Source organism: Chiloscyllium plagiosum, chromosome 23 (genome assembly GCF_004010195.1).
Source record: "Chiloscyllium plagiosum isolate BGI_BamShark_2017 chromosome 23, ASM401019v2, whole genome shotgun sequence".
Lineage (NCBI taxonomy): Eukaryota > Metazoa > Chordata > Chondrichthyes > Orectolobiformes > Hemiscylliidae > Chiloscyllium > Chiloscyllium plagiosum.
In genome coordinates this window covers 36,244,950-36,266,974 of record NC_057732.1, presented here as the reverse complement: position 1 = coordinate 36,266,974, position 22,025 = coordinate 36,244,950, and the positions used below count along the sequence as shown (strand labels likewise).

General features: G+C 40.6%; 1 protein-coding gene across 2 annotated transcripts in view; it reads right to left on the bottom strand.

Annotated features, from left to right (window-relative positions):
• Nucleotides 1-22,025, bottom strand: part of shank3a (SH3 and multiple ankyrin repeat domains 3a) — a 1,030,755-nt gene that overhangs the window by 512,066 nt on the left and 496,664 nt on the right. The gene's annotated exons all lie outside the window — the stretch shown is intronic.

Below are 22,025 nucleotides of genomic sequence, written 5' to 3'. Positions count from 1 at the left end.
ATTCCATTTGACAAAAACAATTCTTGTTTCTTGGCAACTCAGAACCAGTTTACTTCTTTGAGTTGGCAATCCATCGTTTTTCCTTTGAACCTTCAAAGATGGTTTTAATCTTACGGTGAGGGCAAATTATATGTTTTTTTTAAAGTCTTTCATAAGATATGAGTGTCACTCTCAAGGCCAGTATTAATTGTCCATGCATAACTGCCCTTGAAAAGTGTGCCCTGCTCGGTCATTTCAGACAGCAATTCAGCATCAACCACATAGTCTGAAGTCAAATGTGGACAAGGTTCGAGGTGCCCACCTTATGGCCCACAGGCCACATACAGCCTGCCAGAACACTTAAGAGGGTCCAATATGGAGTGAAATGGCAGCTCAGGGGATAGCGCTACTGCCTCACAGCGCCAGGGACCCAGGTTTGATTCCAGCCTTGGGGGATTGACTGTGTGGAGTTTGCACATTCTCCCTGCCTCTGAGTTTCCACTGGATGCTCTAGTTTCCCCCCACAGCGTCGAGAGTGTGGCACTGGAAAAACACAGCAGGTCAGGCAGCATCCGAGGAGCAGGAGAATCGACCTTTTGGGGACAGGCCCTTCATCATGAATGATCAGAGAAATCATTCCTGATGAAGGTCTTATGCCTGAAACGTCGACTCTTCTGCTCCTCGGAAGCTGCCTGACCTGCTGTGTTTTTCCAGTGCCACATTCTTGACTGATCTCCAGCATCTGCAGTCCTCACTTTCTCCTCATTGATTTTAACCCTACTACAAAGTCATTCCTGATGAAGGACTTATGCCTGAAACGTCGATTCTCCTGCTCCTCGGATGCTGCCTGACCTGCTGTGCTTTTCTAGCACCACACTCTTCAACTCTGGTCTCCAGCATCCACAGTCCTCACTTTTTCCTTTCCTCCCACAGTCCAAAGGTGTGCAGGTTGGGCGGATTGCATGGTAACTGTGGGAATTTGGGTCAGGGTGGGGTGATGGGTAGATGCTCTTCAGAAGGTCAATGGGCTGAATGACCTCTTTCCATACTGTAGGGATTCTCTGATTCTAATACTTGCTTTACTGGCAAACAAAATTACAGCTCATTCATAGGGTTCCTGCAATTAATATTTAAAGAACCTGTCACGAGAAGTATTATAGAACAGAAGATCTGTGATGTTTTTGAATTTTTTTGTTTTAGCTGGAATTTCAAGTTCAGTCAGTACAAGTGGAAGATTTGCAAGGGGTTGCTCCTCCAATCAAGAGGACTGTTCTTTGGCATGTCTGTTGCTCCAAGTTTAGTGTTGAGCCTATCAGCAGCAGATGAGGGTGAGAGGATTTTCGAGTTGGTGGACGCTGGAACAGTGAGGCTTGGAGCCAAGGAGTTGAGTTTGTGGACGGGACTGGGAATAGGAGGCTTTCAGGGTGACTCTGGCTTGAGGAGGTGGTAAAGGAGGTGAGAGTCACACCACAGGGAGAAGACGATGTGAGTCAGATCGCAAAAGGGTAACCACAACGACGGGGAAAGATGGTCAGGTTGCTCCTGACAATGTTTATCATTTTCTTTTTAAAAATCAAATAGCCTTTTCCCAAATCACATTTAAGTCTCTCCAGCAAAGAAATCTTAGCCAGTTTTGTTTCAATGTATAATGCATGTGGGTGAGGTCGAAGTGCTGATGTGGATTATTCTCAAAGGGGACAGAGGGGGGGGGGGCGGGGGGGGAGAGAGAGAGACAGAGAGAGAGAGAGAGAGAGAGAGAGAGAAAAAGAGAGAGAGAGGAAAAAAAGAAAGAGAAAGAGAGGGCTCCCACTTTCATGAGAATTCTGCTGAGGCCAGCCTGGACAGGGCTTCACCAGAGGTAACCCAAGGTTAGTGATAGTTAAACTGAAATCCATAGATCACCCCAGTCACCACCCCATCCCATGGTGGTCATGTAATAGCTTGGGTTGATTTCCTCTCTCTAGCTCTGCTTCTGAACCAAAATGGCAAAAATTGGCTTCGTTATTAAGTCTTGCTACTTGGCACTTTTCAATGGTCATTTCTTTTAATTCCTCATTTTAATGATCAATTCATTGTTTTTGATTTTTTTTTATGAAGTTCAAACTTGTTCTTGTGGCAGCATTTATCACTCTGAGATTTGCTCCCTGGTCCGCTGACAAAGAGAAAATTGAAATGTGGCTCTGCCCTCACCCCCATGCCAAAAGGTTGAGCACCTCTGGATTTATGCCACTCACTGATAATTATTGTGGTGGAGATAAGATTTAAATTTCAGGTTTAATAATTTAAGTTCCGCCAGCTGCTTTGGGAGTATCTGAAACCATGTCCTCAGTGTACTGGACGAATCCTCTGATTTACCAGTCCAATGACAGCACCACCACAACATATACAAGCACAGAAACAAGTCATCTGACTCATCTGTTTACCGAGTCTCCTTCATTTTTTTTCATCTAAAGCTAACTTGATAACCTTCCAGTCACTTCTTAGTCAATTGCTTGTTTAGTTTCCCCACCAGCACGTCTATAACACATACCTTGGACGACACGGGCACGGAGTATTTTGTTCGGATAATCGAATGTTCAGATAACCAAGGTTGTTCTAGATATGCAAATAGCTGACTGCTTTGAAGAAAAAAATGTGCTCAGTAATCAAGACAGACTGTGATCGCCTAGTTACTTGCGATTTTAATTCACCAACTTGCTCTCATGCCCACTTTTCTCTCTTTGGACTATTGCAAAGCTCCAACAAAGCTCAACAGTCCAGGTCATCTATCTTTCAGCAGTTATTTTTGCAGCAGATTGGCTTTTTGTTTTAAGAACTGTTTCATTTCAGAATCTATATTGAATAAAGCTTGTACTCTGAAAATTAGGGAATGTGATGTATCTTTGTTGGGTGCAATACATCATTCAGTTCAATACCTTCAGACGATGAACTTTGATTCTCGTTCTGATTTTTTTTGCAAGCGCTGATCTGTACTTTTTTTTCATGGTTTTGCTTTCAGACAGAAGTGCCATATTCTACCATTAACACACTTTCTGGATCAAGACTTTGTTTCTTTACCACTCACTTTGCCATTTGTTCCATAATTTTGCGTGACAACGTTGTTATTTAATCTCTCCTACTCCCTAACCAACGCTAGACCTACCTTTTTGTCCTTCTAGAGCATGTAACCCAACACATTTCTACCTTCAGTTCTGAAAAGGAGTCACAATCAACTTGAATCAACTATTTTTCTCCCTCCACAGATACTGCCAGACCTGTTGAATATTTCCAGTACTTTTTGTTTAAATTCCATACGATGAGTAAGGGTCACTCATTTAACTGGGAGTGTTATGAGAAATCCAGATTCCAAGTCCATGTCCCTACAGAACAAATTTCAAGTTATAGTGACACAATAGGTCAAATATCCATGGTCCCAAAGGGTTATAATTCCAGTGAGCATGGCTCAGGCAATCATGATTACAATGCCATATCACATCCTCAACCTTTTAAAAAATGTGGACATTCATGGGTCATGGATGGCCCTGTCTCAGTCAGCATTTATTTTCCATCCCCAGAAAATGGAAGTGAGCTTCCTTCTTGAACTGCTGTTGTCCACAAAGGGAATTTGGATTAGGTGCATCTGCAGCAGTGTTAAAAAGGAAGGTCCAGGATTTTGACCGAGTTACAGTAAAAAAAAGCGATATATTCATAGAATCCCTACAGTGTAGAAACAGTCCATTAGGCCCAACAAGTCCACACTGACCTTCTGAAGAGTAACCCACGCAGACCTATTCCCCTACGATATTACTCTACATTTACCCCTGACTAATACACCTAACGTACAGATCCCTGAACACTTTGGGCAATTTAGCATGGCCAATTCACCTGACCTATAGTTCCCAGTCAGGATGGTAGTTGGCTTGCTTTATGTATCTGCTGCCCTCTCCCTCTTGGTGATGGAGGGCATGGGTTTGGAAGATGCTGGTGAAGAAGCCATGCCGAGTTACTGCAGTCTGATGTAGTGGGTACATAATGGTATCACTGTGCCTAAGTGGTGAGAGAGTGAATTATTAAGGTGATGGATGGGGTGCCAATCAAGCATGATTATTTGTCCTGGATCTGTCTAGCTCCTTTAGCTCATCCTGGCAAGTGGGGACCACCCATCACACCACTGAGCAGTGTCATGTAGATAGTGGTCAGACTCTAGAGTCAGGAGATGAATTGTTTGCTGCAGTCCCTTGGTTTTGTAGCCACAGTATTTATGTCTTGTTAAATTCAGTTTCTGGTCAATGGTAACCCCTAAGATGTTGACGGTGGGTATTCAGTGATGGTAATACCACTATCAAGGGAAGAGGGTTAGATTATCTCTTGTTGGAGAGCATCACTGTATGGCCCTTATGTAGCACAAATGTTACTTTGCCTCTTTATCAGCCCAAGCCTGGATCCTGTCTGGCTCTTGATGCATATGGACAAGGATTCATCTGAGGATTAATGAGTGATGCTGAACATTGTGCAATCATCACTGACAAACATATTCAGTTTACAAAAATGGGTTACTACAAAAGGAAGGTGACATCCTCCAAGCTAACACTGCATTTAAGCATGCCTGAACCTTTCACACTTTAAGGATTCATATCGGCAGAAATGACAAGGTAGGAACCTTGTACATTCCAAGGCTTGTATCAACCTTGAGAGCAGACCAGAATATCATCTTCTGTAAACTTAAAACTAAGGTCTCTCCTCTCAAGAGTTTCTTGTTCAAATGTAAAATGATCACTTATTGGTTGCAGCAATGTTTTCATCTGCTAAGAATTCACAGCTAATAGATTTCCACCAACAGATCATTTCTTTTTTGTGACAATTTCTCAAGGACAGTGGCTGCCTTTTTGGCAAACCTTTCTTTCTGAGTTTTAAGTTTCAGATTTTTTTCTAATCACTTCCATATATCTAACCATTTATCATTTATCTAATTTATTACCACGATTTTGTACTTACGAAGGTCTGTAATGCTGGACTTTTTATTTCTTAATTTTTCTTATTTTAGTTTCCGAAGAACTTGTACTCAAGAATCCGTACCTAGGTAGCCTTGTACCTGAGATGGCGTCATAAGTGGTGGCTTGTAAACTTTTCACTGTACTCTTGTCTGTATATGTGACAATAAAGCTAATTCAAATTCAAATACAGGTTCTGAATAACATTTCCTGTTCTCTAAGCAGTTATGTCCTTTCACGTTTTGGAAATTCTGCCAAAAGCTGACTCAGTTTGGAGGGTGAGACATCAAGGTCCTTGGTTACTTCCATGACTTTATGAAGTTTCCACGGCAGAAATTCATCTCTTTCGGGAACAGTTTCTTTGAGTCTCTGAGGTTTGATAGCACTGTGTGACTGGTAATAGTTTTTGAGCTTTTAGCTTTGCAGTCTCTTTCAGTTTATGAGACTCCTCCCAATCTTGCTGAATTGTAAAGACCAATTTTTTTTTTGGACTGTAGAGGTAAAAATTGCTTCAAACTAAGGGGTGTGGAAGATGATGTCCCTTGTTTTTGGTTAAACAAGAACAACTTACTGGAAAGCATTATGTATAATTTCCATAAGGTGGCCTTAGACTGGCTGTTGAAAATGCGTTGCTGGAAAAGCGCAGCAGGTCAGGCAGCATCCAGGGAACAGGAGAATCGACGTTTCGGGCATAAGCCCTTCTTCAGGAATGAGGAAAGTTTGTCCAGCAAGCTAAGATAAAAGGTAGGGAGGAGGGACTTGGGGGAGGGGCGTCGGAAATGTGATAGGTGGAAAGACGTCAAGGTGAGGGTGATAGGTCAGACTGGGGTGGGGGCGGAGAGGTCGGGAAGAAGATTGCAGGTTAGGAAGGCGGTGCTGAATTCGATGGATTAGATTGAGACAAGGTGGGGGGAGGGGAAATGAGGAAACTGGTGAAATCCGAGTTCATCCCTTGTGGTTGGAGGGTTCCTAGGCGGAAGATGAGGCGTTCTTCCTCCAACCGTCGTTTTGTTGTGGTCTGGCGATGTAGGAGTCCAAAGTCCTGCATATCCGAATTCAAACTGAGATGCAAAATATGTCTTCTTTCTGAAGGTAGTGAAGTCGTGTTGTACAGTGTTGCATTCAGGGAGAGTCGAGGATTTGTTTGAGTTAACCTTGGATGGGGTATGGTGGCTGTATCGACAATGTATCTGGGTCTGTAACACATCCCAAGTGGGGAGCAGAATTTACAGAGAGGGGATTGAGGGGTGGTGGTCACTTCCTGATTCAGCCTAGTTTTTCCAAATACATTTCTGAAACTACACCTAACCAACGGAGTGGTCTCGATCTGCCCCTGTATAGCAGGTCGAAGGGCTGAATGGAACATCAGAACATCGGGCTGACAGACACGATTGGACCTTTCGGCCCTTTGACACTACTCCACCAGTAAATAAGGACATGGTTCATCTCATTGTGTTCCCAGCTGCTTTTTTCACTCCATGCACCATTATCCCTGATTCACATGTCTATGGAAAAGCTGACGAATCCAGCATCGATACAATATAAAGATTCAGCCATCAAACTTCTGGGAAAGAGAATTCTCACTGGAATGAAAAGAAAGGTCGAGGAAGGGGAGGGAGGAATCTGAGACTGTCCAGGTGAATTTGAGGTCGGGGTGGAAGGTGTTGGTGTTAGACACCTTAGGTTCATGGGTACATGTACAAAGTCAATTTAGTCCAGTGATTGATTTTTTTTTTAACCAGCATGAATTGTGTATAGTCAGGAGTACTCAACACAGGAACACTATTTTGACTGGGTAAGTGGTAACAGCTGTGTGTTTGGACAATACCGCAGAAACATCCAGCCTCTCACTGTCTCTTCTAGAGAAATAAAGTACATTCCAAGCAGCTAGCTACTCTTTCAGTTTGCACATTTGCATCTTGAAAGGATAAAGGGAAAATCTTCAGAAACATTGAAAGGGTGAGTCCTCAAATGGTGAGTGAAAGGTACAGATTTGACAGGTCCACTACATGCCCCTGAAAGGTTGGAAGGAGCCAGAAGGGAAGTGACGGAAAGCTTCTCATTGATATTTGTAATCTGGCTTGGTAGCAGAACGGCGCAGATTTGATTCGTGTTCTTTCCCCACTCTGTACCTGCCCCTTTGCCTATCAAACCTCAGAGACTCAAAGAAACTGTTCCTGAAAGAGATGAATTTCTGCAATGGAAACTTCATAAAGTCATGGAAGCAACTAAAGACCTTGATGTCTCACCCTCCAAAGTGAGTCGGCTATTGGCAGAATTTCCAAAACGTGAAAGGACACAACTGCTTAGAGAACAGGAAATGTTATTCAGAACCTGTATTTGAATTTGAATGTGTATGGGATTTTATTTATAAAGAGGCAGAGTTAAAAGTTACTCATGCAAGTTCCTTTTCCTGCCATTGGTTAAAATCATTCCGCTTGCAATACATAGCTATTATCCTCTGACGTACAGAAACCTGTTGAGTGTTTTTGGTTAATCTGGTTTTGGCAGTTAGGTGAATCTTGGACTTTGAATAGTCTGATTAATTTTTTTCATAATTGTAACCATTCCAGAAATAGTGAGGCTCAATTTCCAGTGCACTACCCCAAGTGAATCCTGACGCAATTTGTGCTTGGCTGTCAGTTTTTCTAAAGTAATCTTCAGCAGCATTCCCTCGAATTTTCTTTCTGCCTATGAGGGCCTCCAAGACCTGCATGCGGCAGCAAATTCTGGAACTGGAAGTCAGACCCATGATCGGGATTCCAGCACGGATTAGCATGGATAGAACTTTAGTCTGGCTGCACACGTGCAGCTTAGAGGGAGCATTGCAACTCAGGTCTAGAAGTTCTGTAGTTTGGAGCTGACGTTCTTCATTGAAAGGAAGGGCTTATGCCCGAAACGTCGATTCTCCTGTTCCAATGAAGGCTGCCTGACCTGCTGCGCTTTTCCAGCAACACATTTCCAGTTCTTCACTGAAAGAAAGCTGTAGAACCTCCTTGGCTTGCCAATGAGACTTAGATACAGACTTTAGATGCTATTTATACAGATTAATAATCCTGAATTTTTAATATTGGTTTAATACAATTTAGACTTAAGCGTCTCCTCTTCCTTGGATAGATTCTCACTAGCATACAGCTATTGAACTACCTGGTGGCATTGCTGTGACCCTCGCTAGTGTATTACTAGACAAGTCAGTTCCCAGACTCCAAGCTGACTTGAGAATCATCCTGTTTTTGGCTTTTACAAAATGTTATTTTATTTGAACACGAACGTTGCAGGTTTGTAAATTCATAAGTTATAGGAGCAAAGGTAGGCCTATCAGCCCCTTGAGTCTGCTCCACCATTTGATTACACCTCTCCCCCATTCTCCTGCCCTCTCCCCATAATCCTTCAACCCATTACCAATTAAAAATGTCAAACTCCTCAGTGTCCCAGCATCAACTGCACTTTGGGTTAGCAAATTCCACAAATTCACAACTCTTTGGGTGAAGTAGTTTCTCCTCAATTCTGTTTTAGATTTGCTACCCCTTATCCTAAGACTATGACATGTCACCTTAGAATGCCACACACAAGGAAGCATTCACTCCTCTAATTCATCCACACCCTTTATTGTCTTGAATACCTCAATTTGATCTCCCCTCATTCTTCTACATTCCAGAGAGTATAGGCCTAAACTGTTCAATCTCTCTTCATATGACTTGATTTTAACAATAAAACAGAAGTGTATTGCACAGAAGGAAAAAAAGACAACATAGAATAACTTAAATATTTAAAAACAGTCAACTGTAATCCCACTAATTCAATAGTCCTCCTTTACAATATAAAAATACCTAAACGATCAGGAGTGGCATGATGGCTCAGTGATTAGCACTGCTGCCTCAAAGCGCCAGGGAACCAGGTTCAATTCCCATCTCGGGCAACTGTCTGTGTGGAGTTTGTACATTCTCCCCGTGTCTGCATGGATTTCCTCCGGGTGCTCTGGTTTTATCCCACAGTCCAAAGATGTGCAGGTTAGGTGAATTGGTCTTGCTAAATTGCCCGTAGTGTTAGGTGCATTCGTCAGAGGGAAATGTAGGGGAACGGGCCTGGGTGGGTTGCTCTTCGGAGGGTCGAAGGGACTTGATGGGCCAAAGAATCTGTTTCCACACTGTAGGGAATCTAATCTGAAAAAAAAAATCCTTTCCGTATCATACAGCGGGTTTGAGTTAGCATGGTTGGAATTACCAGTTTGGAGAATCAGATTTCCTCTTCCTTGAGCTTTCAGAAAACTGAGCAGAAGTTTTCTCAGCTTCAGGTAATTCATTTAGTGTATTAACCCAATACCTCTAGTCTGAAACTTTAAAACTAAACTTGTCATACTAAAATAATCTGTTTCTTAACAGTTTGAAAATATCTCCCTCCTTTTAGAACCAAACATATCCAACTTCAGCCCATACTTGCAGAAACTGCAAACTGAAACCCAAAAGCTTTTGCAAGGAATGGGTGATTCCCTGAATAAAAAGAGAGGAAAGAAAATCAATCTATGACACTCTAAACTGAATGATTAATGCACAGCTGTTCATTTTGATTGCTCGTAAAAAAAATCTCCAAAATAAACAAATTCCCATTTGTCTCTAAGAACTCTTTTTCAGACTGCTTTTTTTGAAAAAAATCATGGCGACTGAAATATCTATAAATTAATCAGTAATCCCTCCAAAAACACACAGATTAAAATCCACATGACATTAGCTCAAATCCAAACTCTAAAATAAATATTAGAACATGAATACATCATACACCTTAAATCACACCCTCTCTAAAGAAAAATTAAAATGTAGCTTGAAGGTGCATTTCTATTATTCATCAAAAATGATCAGATCACAATTACTATGTCAAATTAATATATAGGCATTAAACATGATATGAGTTACATAGCAACCACATTGCCCATGAAGCAATCACTCATAATCCTTCAAAATTGTTCTCAAATGTCTGCTTTGAAATTTTATTTTCCAGGCAATGAACAATTTTCAATTTATATGACTGGAAAATTACACTCCACCCTTGCTCAAATTTGTTTCTGAGAAAATCAAAGAATTGTGGTCTATGTGATTAACAGCTTCTTCCACGTGATTAATGACATCAAATCTCAAAAGTCATGTAGAAGGCTCAGTGTATTGAAAGTAGAATATGTGGTCAGTTTCATTGAAAAATAACTTAAAGGTCATTCAAACCCCATCTTATCATGTTGCAGTAGAACAGTCCCAAAACCAATATATCTGGTATTAATAGCCAGTATGAATTTCTTCTCATAATTGGGCATCACTAAAAGCCATAGAGTTATTTGCACAGCTTTTGAAAAACTTTGACATTTCTATGCCCATTCAAACTTCGCCTTTTCTCACCAAATTCATTAAAGGTGCAACAGCCATGCTGAACGTCTGAACAAACTTGTGAAAGAACTACTTACACCTGTGGACGTGTCAGTGTTGAACTGGGGTGGATAAAGGCAGACATCACATAATGCCAGACTATAGTCCAACAGGTTTATTTGAACATAATGTCAACATATTGGAGCAGGAGGGAGAAGATCCGGTTGTTGTGGTTCATATTGGCATTAACAATGTAGGCAAGGCAAGGAAGGACCTGTTTGGGGTGTATCAAGCATGAGGAAGGAAATGGAAGAACAGCTCCTCTAGGGTCGTAATCTCTGGATTACTGCCCGAGCCACTGGCTAATTGGCATAGGGTTAAGGAAATTAGGGAAGTAAACATGTGGCTAAGAGATTGGTGTGGGAAAGAGGGATTCCATTTCATGGGGCATCAGTCTTGGAACCGTTGCGATCTATACCGATGGGACGATCTCCATCTGAACCAATGTTCTGGCAAAAAGGATAAATGGGGTGGTCATTAGGACTTTAAACTTGAGAGTCAGGGGGAAGGGAAAGGGAAAGCAACAGGGAGTATGGACTCAAGTAGAAAGATAAGCGACAGGTTAGCATGTGTGCAGGGTTTAAGTTCAGTGCAGACTAGGAATGAAGCAAAAGGGAAGGACAACTTAGGACATATTACTAGAGATGTTGGAAATCATGAGGATAAGAAAATTAGCATTAAGGTGCTTTATCTGAATGCTTGTAGTATTCGTAACAAAGTTGATGAATTAATGGCGCAAATCATCGTGAATGATTATGATGTGGTAGGCATCACAGAGATGTGGTTACAGGGGTTTCAGGACTGACAGTTAAACATCAAAGGATTTATACCTTATTGAAAAGACAGGGAGGTGGGCAGAGAGGGTGGGGTTGCCCTGTTATTAAGAATGAAGTTAAATCTATGGCACTGAATGACATAGGGTCAGATGATATAGAGTCTGTGGGTGGAGTTGAGGAACCATGAAGGCAAAAAAACAATAATGGGAGTTATGTACAGACCTCCCAGCATTGGTCAGGACCAGGGGCGCAAGATGTATTAGGAAATAGATAGGGCATAGCAGAAAGGCAAGGTCACGGTGATCATGAGGGACTTCAACATGAAAATGGACTGGGTGAATAATGTTGCTGGTGGATCCAAAGAAAGGGAATTCATGGAATGCTTACAGGATGGCTTTTTGGAACAGCTTGTGATGGAGCCCACAAGGGAACTAGCTATTCTGGACTTAGTGCTATGTAATGATCTTAAAGTAGGGGAACACTTAGGAGGCAGCAATCATAATATGGTAGAGTTCAGTCTGCAGTTTGAAAGAGTGAAGGCAAAATCGGATGTAATGGTGTTACAGTTAAATAAAGATAATTACAGGGGCATGAGAGAGGAACTGACGAAAATCGACTGGAAGCAGAGCCTTTTGTGGAAGACAGGATTTTCTGGGTGTAATTGAGGATACAGTACAGAGGTTCATCCCAAAGAAAAGACAGATTATCTGGGGAGGGGTTGGACAGCCATGGCTAACAAAGGAAGTCAGGAAATGTATCAAAGGAAAAGAGAGAGCCTATAAAGTGGTCAAGAGCTCTGGGAAATCAGAAGATTGGGAAGACTACAAAAACAGAGGATAACAAAGAGAGAAATAAGAAAAGAGAGGATCAAATATGAAGGTAAGCTGGCCAGTTATATTAGAAATAATAGTAAAGGTTTCTTTCAATACACAAGAAACAAATGAGAGGCAAAAGTAGACATTGGGCCGCTCCAAATTGATGCTGTGAGGTAAGGAAATAGCTGAAGAACTTAATAAGTACTTTGTGTCAGTCCTTACAGTGGAAGACATGAGTAATATGCCAACAATTAAGGAGAGTCAGGGGCAGAGTTGAGTATGGTAGTCATTACATAAGAGAAAGTACCAGAAAAGCTAAAAGGTCTAAAAATTGATAAATCTCCTGGCCCCAATGGGCTACATCTAGAGTTCTGAGGGAGGGGGCTGAGGGAATAGTGGAGGTATTGGTTGTGATCTTTCAAAAATCACTGGAGTCAGGGAAAGTCCCAGTTGATTAGAAAATCGCTGTTGTAACCCCCTCATTCAAAAAAGGATCAAGACAAAAGATGGAAAATTATAGGCTGATTAGCGTAACCTCAGTTGTAGGTAAAATTCGAGAATTCATCATTAAGGATGAGATTAGAACAAGTCAGCATGGATTTAGTAAGGGGAGGTCGTGCCTGACAAACCTGTTAGAATTCTTTGAAGAGGGAACAAGTAGGTTAGACCAGGGAATCCCAGTGGATGTTATCTATCTAGACTTCCAAAAGGCCTTTGATAAGGTGCCTCGTGGGAGGCTGCTGAGCAAGGTGAGGGCCCATGGTGTTCGAGGTGAGGTACTGGCACGGATTGAGGATTGGCTGTCTGACAGAAGGTAGAGAGTTGGGATAAGAGGTTCTTTTTCAGAATGGCAGCCGGTGACAAGCGGTGTCCCACAGGGTTCAGTGTTCACATTATATATTAATGATCTGGATGAAGGGACTGGGGGCATTCTGGCGAAGTTCGCCGATGCTACGAAGTTAGTCAGACAGGCAGGTAGTACTGAGGAGGTGGGGAGGATGCAGAAAGATTTAGACAGTTTAGGAAAGTGGCCCAGGAAATGGCTGATGAAATTCAACATGAGCAAATGCGAGGTTTTGCATTTTGGAAAAAAGAATACAGACATGGACTATTTTCTAAACGTTGAGAAAATTCATAAAGTCAAAATACAAAGGGATCTGGGAGTGCTAGTCCAGGATTCTCTAAAGGTTGACTTGCAGGTTGAGTCCGTGGTTAAGAAAGCAAATGTAATATTGTCATTTATCTCAAGAGGGTTGGAATATGAAAGCAACAAAGTGCTACTGAGACTTTATAAAGCTCCAGTTAGGCCTCATTTAGAATACTGTGTCCAATTTTGGGCCCTACACCTCAGGAAGGACATACTGGCACTGGAGCGTGTCCAGCGAAGATTCACACGGATGATCCCTGGAATGGTAGGCCTAACATATGATGAATGGCTGAGGATCCTGGGATTGTATTCATTAGAGTTTAGAAGGTTGAGGGGAAATCTAATAGAAACTTCCAAGATAATGCATGGCTTAGAATGGGTGGATGCTGGAATTTGTTTCTGTTAGGCAGGGAAACTAGGACCTGAGGAACAGACTTAGAATTAGAGGAGGTCAATTTAGAACGGACATGAGGAGACATTTCTTCAGCCAGAGAGCATGGGTCCTGTGGAATTCATTGCCACGGAGCACAGTGGCGGGCGGGACATTAAATGTCTTCAAAAGGCAGAGATTGATCTTACTACAGGGAGAGTGCAGAAAGTGGAGTTGAAATGTCCATCAGCCATAATTGAATGGAGGAGTAGACTCGATGGGCTGAATGGCCTTACTTCCACTCCAATGTCCTGTGGTTGTATAATCTGTAATGTCATCTTTTATTCTACACACAGGAAAATCAAAATTAGCGCTTACTTTCACTTCTCTAGGTGCTATTTGGCTTTGCCCCACAGTGTGGCCCAACAAGCCATCATTGCTTTACCGATTCACTCTTAGCCAGATTTATCACCAAATTCTGTTTGTACTCAATCAAGCTGTTCAGTCAAGTGGCATAAACATTCTTCCCAGCTTTGGCACAAAACAACCAAATTGATGATGTAAACAATAGCTACGTGGTCCTTCAATGACCTTATGGGTGAATCATTGGAACGTTGCTGATACACTCTTCATTCTAAACCATATGACCTTGCATTGATAAAGTCAATTCAGTGTCACAAAAAACTGACATTTCTTTGGCTCCAACCCTTAACAGAACTTGCCAATATCCTCAGCAACTTGATTTCTGTGAGAAATTGTGTGTATCCAATTCAGTCAATGCAGTCCACTAATCATGGAATTGGACATGAATTTGAATTTGTTACCATTATGCCTTTGCAATAAGCAATACAGAACCTTTGTGACCCATCTAGTTTTGGCACCGTCACGATAGATGAAGTCCAGTGAATTTTGCTTTTAATGGTTCCCTAGGGACAAGCAACAACACCAACATGTTGACTTCCAAAGTAAATATTTCAACGGTGGCATTTTTATCAGTTCAAGTTTTTATTGTTTATTAACAGCCTTCAAATGCTATTTTAGCCAACTCACATGTTTTAGTTAATGTCTCTCGAAAACTCAAAATATAGGTTGGAAGACTAGTATTTGAGCATTGTTTAATAAATTTCAATGTTTTAAGTGGTTCTTTCAGCTCATGTTCATATATTCATTCAAAAAGGACTAAATTCTGTAGTCTCACTAGGAGTACCCATCATTTCAAAGAAAAACAAAGGAACTTCCTTATCCTGATCATTAGAACATTCTTGGCAATAAGCTTCAATCATGGGCTTCAATATCTGATGCCATTTTTCCAACATACCTTGAGATTGCATATGAGAGGCAGATGTAAATTATTTTATTCCCAAATGGAATACTTTCTTTAAACATTTGTGACATAAAATTTGAACCTTGCTCTGATTGTATTTCTTTGGGTAATCCAGAACTTATAAAAAAAAGAACTAACTTTACCTCTACCACTTTTGTAGTAATTTTCTGTCAAGGCATTGTTTCAAGAATTCTTGTGGAAACATCCATAATTGTTAAAAGATACTGATTCCCATTCTTGGTTTTAGGTCTTGCATAATCTATTAAGCTCCTGCTAATAGTTCTTCAAAAGCTGGTATCCAAATTATTAGAGTTATTTGAGGGTTGGCGGTTTTTCCATTACTTAATATGTACGGTATGTCTGACAAAATTTGACTACATCTTTATGTAGTCCTGGCCAATAAAAATGTTTTAATATTTTAGCCTGGGTTTTTATAATATTCAAATGATGGCCATTGGAATTTTAAGAGCTACCTGTAAAATGTTGTTATTATATTCAGATGGAACACTGTCTATTCCCATTAGCTGATGATTGGAGTAGCCTTTGTTTCCTCATTAATGCTTTGTCTTTCAAGTAACAAAATTCAGGCACGGTTGTTGATTCAGTATTGGAGTAGGTCATTTTCTGCTACTAGTACCTCCTTTTCCACGTTTCTTGCTCCAGGCTCAACATGTATTTTCTAATTTCCCAGTCTCTTTTTGAGCTTAAGATCTTTTAATTCTTTCCCGTTCCTTTTCAAGTTTCTTTTTTAAACTGTATTTCCTTCTGTTTTTCTCTTTCCTCAATTCCCATCTTTCTCAGTTCTTCGCAGTTCCCATTAGCTCCTATTTGTCTTTTCATTTTAACTGTACTGTAGATAATTCCAGCTACAAATCCCAATTTCAGGTTGATTTTCTCCTAATTCTGTATGTTAGATAATCATTTGAAGCCTCACATCTTATGATATCTTCCTTTTACTTCTAATTTTATTGGTTAACACTCTCAGTTTGCTTTAGTCAAAGTTTCAAATTATCTATTCATATTTTCCACTCCCAGAAAAATCTGATGTTATTATTTAACAAGTCAGATTCCAAATTCAAATTTCACTTGACAGAAATTTTTTTTTGCTTTAATAAGAAATTCTTTCACTGAAACACAAACATACAAAGATGCAGATTTAATTTTAACAATAATAGAGGTTTATTATGCAAAAGAAATAAAGGCAAATTAGAATAAACCAAACTATTTGCATATATTTCATGTTTAAAGATTTTGAAACACATGGTAAACTACAATCCCATTGATCTTAACACCACTCCTTTACAACGTTCAAATACCAGAGCAAATTCCCTTCTCTATCAGACAGAGGGTTTATGTTAGCTGAAGTTTGAATTCCTAGTTTAGAGAATCTGCTCATCTCTTCCTTAAGCCTTGATACAATTGTGCTTTGTCCTTCTCAGCTTCAAATAATCCTGTCATGGCTGTAGCCAAACACTTTTGGTCTGGAACTTGAAACTAAATTTCTTACATCAAGGTAAACTATTTCTCCATCATTCTAAACTATCATCCAATTGTTTTATGCACCCAGCTTCAACTAAGACTTCTGCAAATTTCAAACTGAAACCCAACAGTTATTCAAGGAATGAGTATTTCCCCTAACCAAAAGAAAAGTATCAATATGTGACCTTCTAAACTGAAATCCTAATGTACCCAGTTACTTTGTTCACTCATTAAAAAAAACTGTCTCAACATGAACAAATTCTCATTCATCCCCATGAACCCTCTCCCTCAGACTGCTTTTTAAAAGAAGTTACCATGGCTAGAGAAATATATGAAAGTTAATCATTAAATGCCTTCAGTACGCAATAAACCAAAAGTCACTAACGCAAATCCAAATTCTAAAATAACTTCTATTACAATATAAATAAATCACTCACTTTACATCACAGTGTCCTATTTCTGAGGTTTGAAGTTATTTTCTGATTGTATCAAGTTTACCTTGATGTTCTTTACTTGTTGCACTTTTGTGTCACAGAGTTAATTGAAGCCTGAAGCTTCAATGCCCAGGAGTCTGTTAGAAGCTCCGAGACCTTCTTCATGTTTGATTACGTTACTATTTCTAGCGCCATAATCTGAGACGTCTCAGTATTGTGGTCACCTTGCTGCCTGTAGAAGATTCTGAAGCTTTACTGAGCTATTTATTTGCAACTGAAAGCTCCTCTCCAATTGCTGTCTCTTTAAATGCTACGGCATCTTCAGTTTGTAACTGTTTTTCCACTTAGTGTGCAAACTGACAGGTCTTTCACATTCAACTTAATTTCCTGTAACTTTGCTAAAATTCCATCTCTAACCAATGTTGTTTTGTGGCTGATAACAGATAAAGGTTCAGCATGTTGGTCTTTTTCTGTTTCTCTGCAGTGTCTTCATCACCGGAAACAATTTTTATATTTAATTGAAATTGCTGTTTCTGCTGTTGTGGGTGGATTCAGTGGAATAAACAGAAAAAGTAAGTCTTTTGGTGACCTTCTTCAACAAAGGGCTAAATATCCTTAAATGACAACAGAATCTTCACAATTATTGGTGATGAAGTCAAAGGTTATACAAAGGCCCTGAAACTCTACCTCCAACAAATCATTAACATCAGTGGCATCATCATTGGCACCCATGCTTTCCTCAAAGAGCATTTGTAGTTCTAGCATGTTATTGTGCTGCTGGTTGTTTTTGTGTGTGATGCACCCCTGTATCGACACTCGTCTCAAAAATGAAGGGTCCCGTAAAATCCATCTGTGATCCTCATGGAGTATCATCTATATTCACAGCATAATGGAATCACAATAGTTTCCTCTGCTACTGCTGAATAAAATGATTTAAGGCTATCAAACTGTTTCCATTTAAAAAGGAACAATGATAATAAGGAATTAGATACAGAGTATTGGTGATCACTCTCACCTACAATGAAGACGAGCAGTCATCTGTTCTTGCCCTCCTATTGGAATACTTTCTGGACCCTAAACTGAATACTAGGTTGTTGAAAAAACTCATGCTTCAGTAATGGTGGAGAATCCTACAGAACAGATACTCAGCTCCTGTATTTAAAAAAGCAATTTCCTCTCATGTCAACAAATCAGAATTTATCTTCTGGATCAGGGAAATCAAGGAAGCCAAAATTCTGTTCTGCTGAAACTGACTTGAAGTGACATTTTTCCACGCATTCATAACCTTCTGTATTACTGGCTGGGCAAAGCTCCTGGGAAGGGAGTACCTTAGTGGCATCAACCATATCCTGTTTCTTCCTGTGCTTTCTGCTTGTGGATATTCTGTGTACACGTTTATTCTCTATCTTTATAAACACCTCTACTCTGCACTGACAACTTGCTGCATTTCCTGCTGTGAGTTTTTATGTCCTTCCTTGTCTCTCCTGAATTCCCTGTGGCCAGGCTCTGACACCCTGCCCTGTTACAGCCTTTCCTATGTGTCCTTTGTCAGTCTCACTGATCCCAAAGCTCAGTGATGTGCCTACCTTTCCTATACACCTACTGTGATCTGACTGAGTTTGGGTCACTGGAATTTCCCACATAGTACAGGAGAAGCATATCACGGGTGTAAGCTCTGCTGTCATGACTTATGCAATAAAGGTCATCAGACATCATCACTGTGTAACAACGAGTGCCCAGATGGGATAAATAACTGATTCCCATCTTAAATGGGATCATTTGAAACATGCTCCTCCATTGCAACCTGTTAATGTTAGCTCAGGCAATGAGTACCTGAAGAATGTAAAAGGAAAGGTAAGCTGGTGTCCTTACTTGTTCTACCCACTTGTGACTGCAGACCCACAACACTGTGGTTGGCTCTTAACTACCCTCTGGGCCATTGGGGATGGGCAGTAAATGCAGGTCTAGACAGCAAAGAGTTTTCTGTACTTTTCAGTTTAGGGTGGGGTGTCATACCCTTTCTGCTATTCTCTTGCTTTTTTGCAATCTGTGTGTTTCATATTCGTTGTCTGAAGGGTAGATTGTCATTGCAACCTTGGCCAACCACACACAGACATATATATAAAACAAGTGATTTATCATTTGGGGAGTTTCAATATTCTGAGCAACATGCTCCACAAACTGCTGCTGACACAAGCGCCTAAAAATATCCAAGAGATTTATAACAATTATAGTCACACAATCTGTGCTGTTCAACATTCCTATGCAGTCTCCACCAGAGTCTTCATTGAAATTCTCTGAGGCATCCATTTGGGAATCTGCACTCAGACTGGTTTCAGCATCTACCAGCCAGTCATTTCAGACATAAATGTGCATTACAAAGCAATATAAAGCTTCATAAAACATGTACTTCTGTTGACAATATAACATCACCCTCTAAAAAGCAAGCTCCATCACCAGATTAAATCGCAAATTGTTAATCTAAATGATTGGCTTTCGATTTGTCAACTATGAAATGTAGAGGGCAGCTTATAACAGATATCTCCCAAAGCTCTGTGAATTTTTGTCTCATACTGGACTGTGAAAAATCTTTATTGTGTTACAGCAACAGCTCAAGAGCAACAAGGTCCTTGTCAAATGCTTTGCAACCCACGCTGATGTAACAGGTAGACAGAGCAAGCCACCATTACTCGAGTTAGGCATTCAGAAAGGTATTCCTTATAAAATATCGAAGAATCCCTATCATCTATAATTAGGCCTGCTATTCTGAGTGTCCACAGGAGCTGCTATTCCCTACAGTATGAAAAGATGTTGTTAATCAAATACATGGGGTTTATTTTTCCCCAATAAGATATTCAAGGATTGCTGTTTCCTGGAATACACAGAAGGTTGATTATGTCTTCCAAAATACACAGGAGCTCTGATTTCATACAATATATACAGGGCATGTTGTTCATTATAATGCATACAGGACCTGTGAAGCCCTAGTATATAAACAGAATTCCTATTTCCCTTAATATATGCAGGCTTGCTTATTTTTTCATTCATTCATGGAATGTGGACATCACATTGATTGTCCATCCCTAACTGTCCTTGAGAGAGTGTGATGAGCTGCCTTCTTCAACTGTTATTGTTTATTTGGTATGGGTAGATCCACAATGCAGTTCGGCAGGGAGTTCAGGATTTTTACCAATGACAATAATTGAACAGCAAAAATTTACAAGTCAGGATTGTGAGTGGCTTGGGAAGGAACTTTCGGGTGGTGATGTTCCCATGTGTCGTCTGTATGATAGCGTCTATGGATGTAAGTTCCAAAAGATTGAATGAATGGGGAATTGCAGCAGTGCATCATGTAGATTGTACACACTGCTGCTACCATGCTTTGGTGCTGGAGGAAGTGGTTGTTTGTGGATGAGGTGCCAATTAAGCAGACTGCTTTGTTCTGGATGGTGTCAAACTTCTTGAGTGTTGTGTCATCGAGCCAAGTGGGAAGCATTCCATCACAAATTGAATTGTTCCATGCAGATAATGGACAGGCTTCAAAGAGTCAGGAGGTCAATTGTGTATTTCAGAATTCCTCAATTCTGATCTACCCTTGTAGTTACAGTATTTATATGGTTAGCCCATTTCAGTTTCTGATCAATGGAAAACCCAGCACATCGATATTGAATATCCAGCAATGCCATTAAATGTTAGGGGGTGATGGTTGAATTGTCTTTTGTTGGAGATAGATTTTGGCTGGCACTCATGGAGTGATTGAATCTTGCCACTAATCAACCAGGATACTGTCCCGGTTTTCTTGCATTTGGAGATGGGCTGCTTCAGTATCTGAGGAGTAATGAATGGTAATGAACATTGTGCAAACATCCCTACTTCTGACATTCTGATTGAGGGAAGGTCATTGATGAAGATAATTGGACCTAGAACACTATGCTGAGAAACTCCAGCAGAGATGTCCTGAAGATGCAACAGTATTGTCACTGGACTAGTAATCCAGAGAACCACGAAATGTTTAAGGGACCTAAGTCCAATTCCTACCAGGATAGATTATGGAATTTGAATTCAATGAAATCTAGAATTTGAAAGTGTAATAATGACCATGTTGATTGTCATTAAAAAAAACCTCATCTAGTTCATTACTATTTCTCATGGCAGAAAGCTGCTGTCCTTACCTAGTCTGTCCTACATGTGACTCCAGATACACAGTAATGTGATTGACTCTTAACTGTCCTCTGATATGGCCTTGCAAGCCATTCAGTTGTATTAAACTATTAAAAAAACTTGAAAGAAGAATGAAGCCAAACAGACCACCTAGCACCAAACTAGGCACCAGAAATAACAATAGCAAACACAGCCTATTGACCCTGAAAAATCCTCCTTACAAACATTTGGGGATAGTGCTAACATTATAACAGCCATCTCACAGACGTCCCAGATAATACCATCACCATCCTGGGTATGTCCTGTTCCACCTGCAAGACAGACCTAACAGAGGTACTCTGGATGGGGACTTCAATGTCTGTGCGGCGGCATCACTACTATTCGAGCTGGTCAAATACATAGTTCTGAGGAGGAGTATACTGCACTTGGTGAAGGAATTCTCATGTTCAGCCATGTGCCTATTGCAGTGACCTGTGGGCCATTTCAGAAAGCAATTAAGATTCAGCCACATTGCAATGGAATCTGGATCTGGACTCACATGTAAATCAGGAAGGCGACTAAACCCAAGACTCTACAACCGTAGTGTCTCCCACCCGCCCTCCTCCCCTAACCCCCTTATTTAAGTACTCTGGGTTTTTTTAGGGTAAGGATTTTCTATTTCTTTATCAGTGTCTGGTTAAAAAATTACTTTTTTTTTTGTTTATCTATTAATTGGTTTTTAGAAAAAGATTATAGCAGAGAGGTATCAGAAAGTATTTTAACTCAAACCTGTACAAAGTAATAAAGTAATTAACTAAGCAGAGATGGCTGGGCAGGTGATGTGCTGTAGCTGTATGATGTGGGAGCTGGCTGATCCCATTGTGAATAGCAGTGACCACATGTGCAGCAAGTGTTGGTTGCTCGAAGATCTCCAGATCAGAGTTGATGATCTGGAATCTGAGCTTCCAACACTGCGGCACATCTGGGAGGGGGAGAGTTACCTGGACGCTTTGTTTCAGGAGGCAGTCACACCTGGGAGATTAAGTAATTCACATTCAGTTAGCGATCAGGGACATCAGAATGTGACCAAGTGAGGCAGGTAGGGGGAACCTGAGTTCAGGAGTGCAGGAGCCTCAGCCCTTGACCTTGTCCAACAGGTATGAGATTCTTGCTCCCTGTA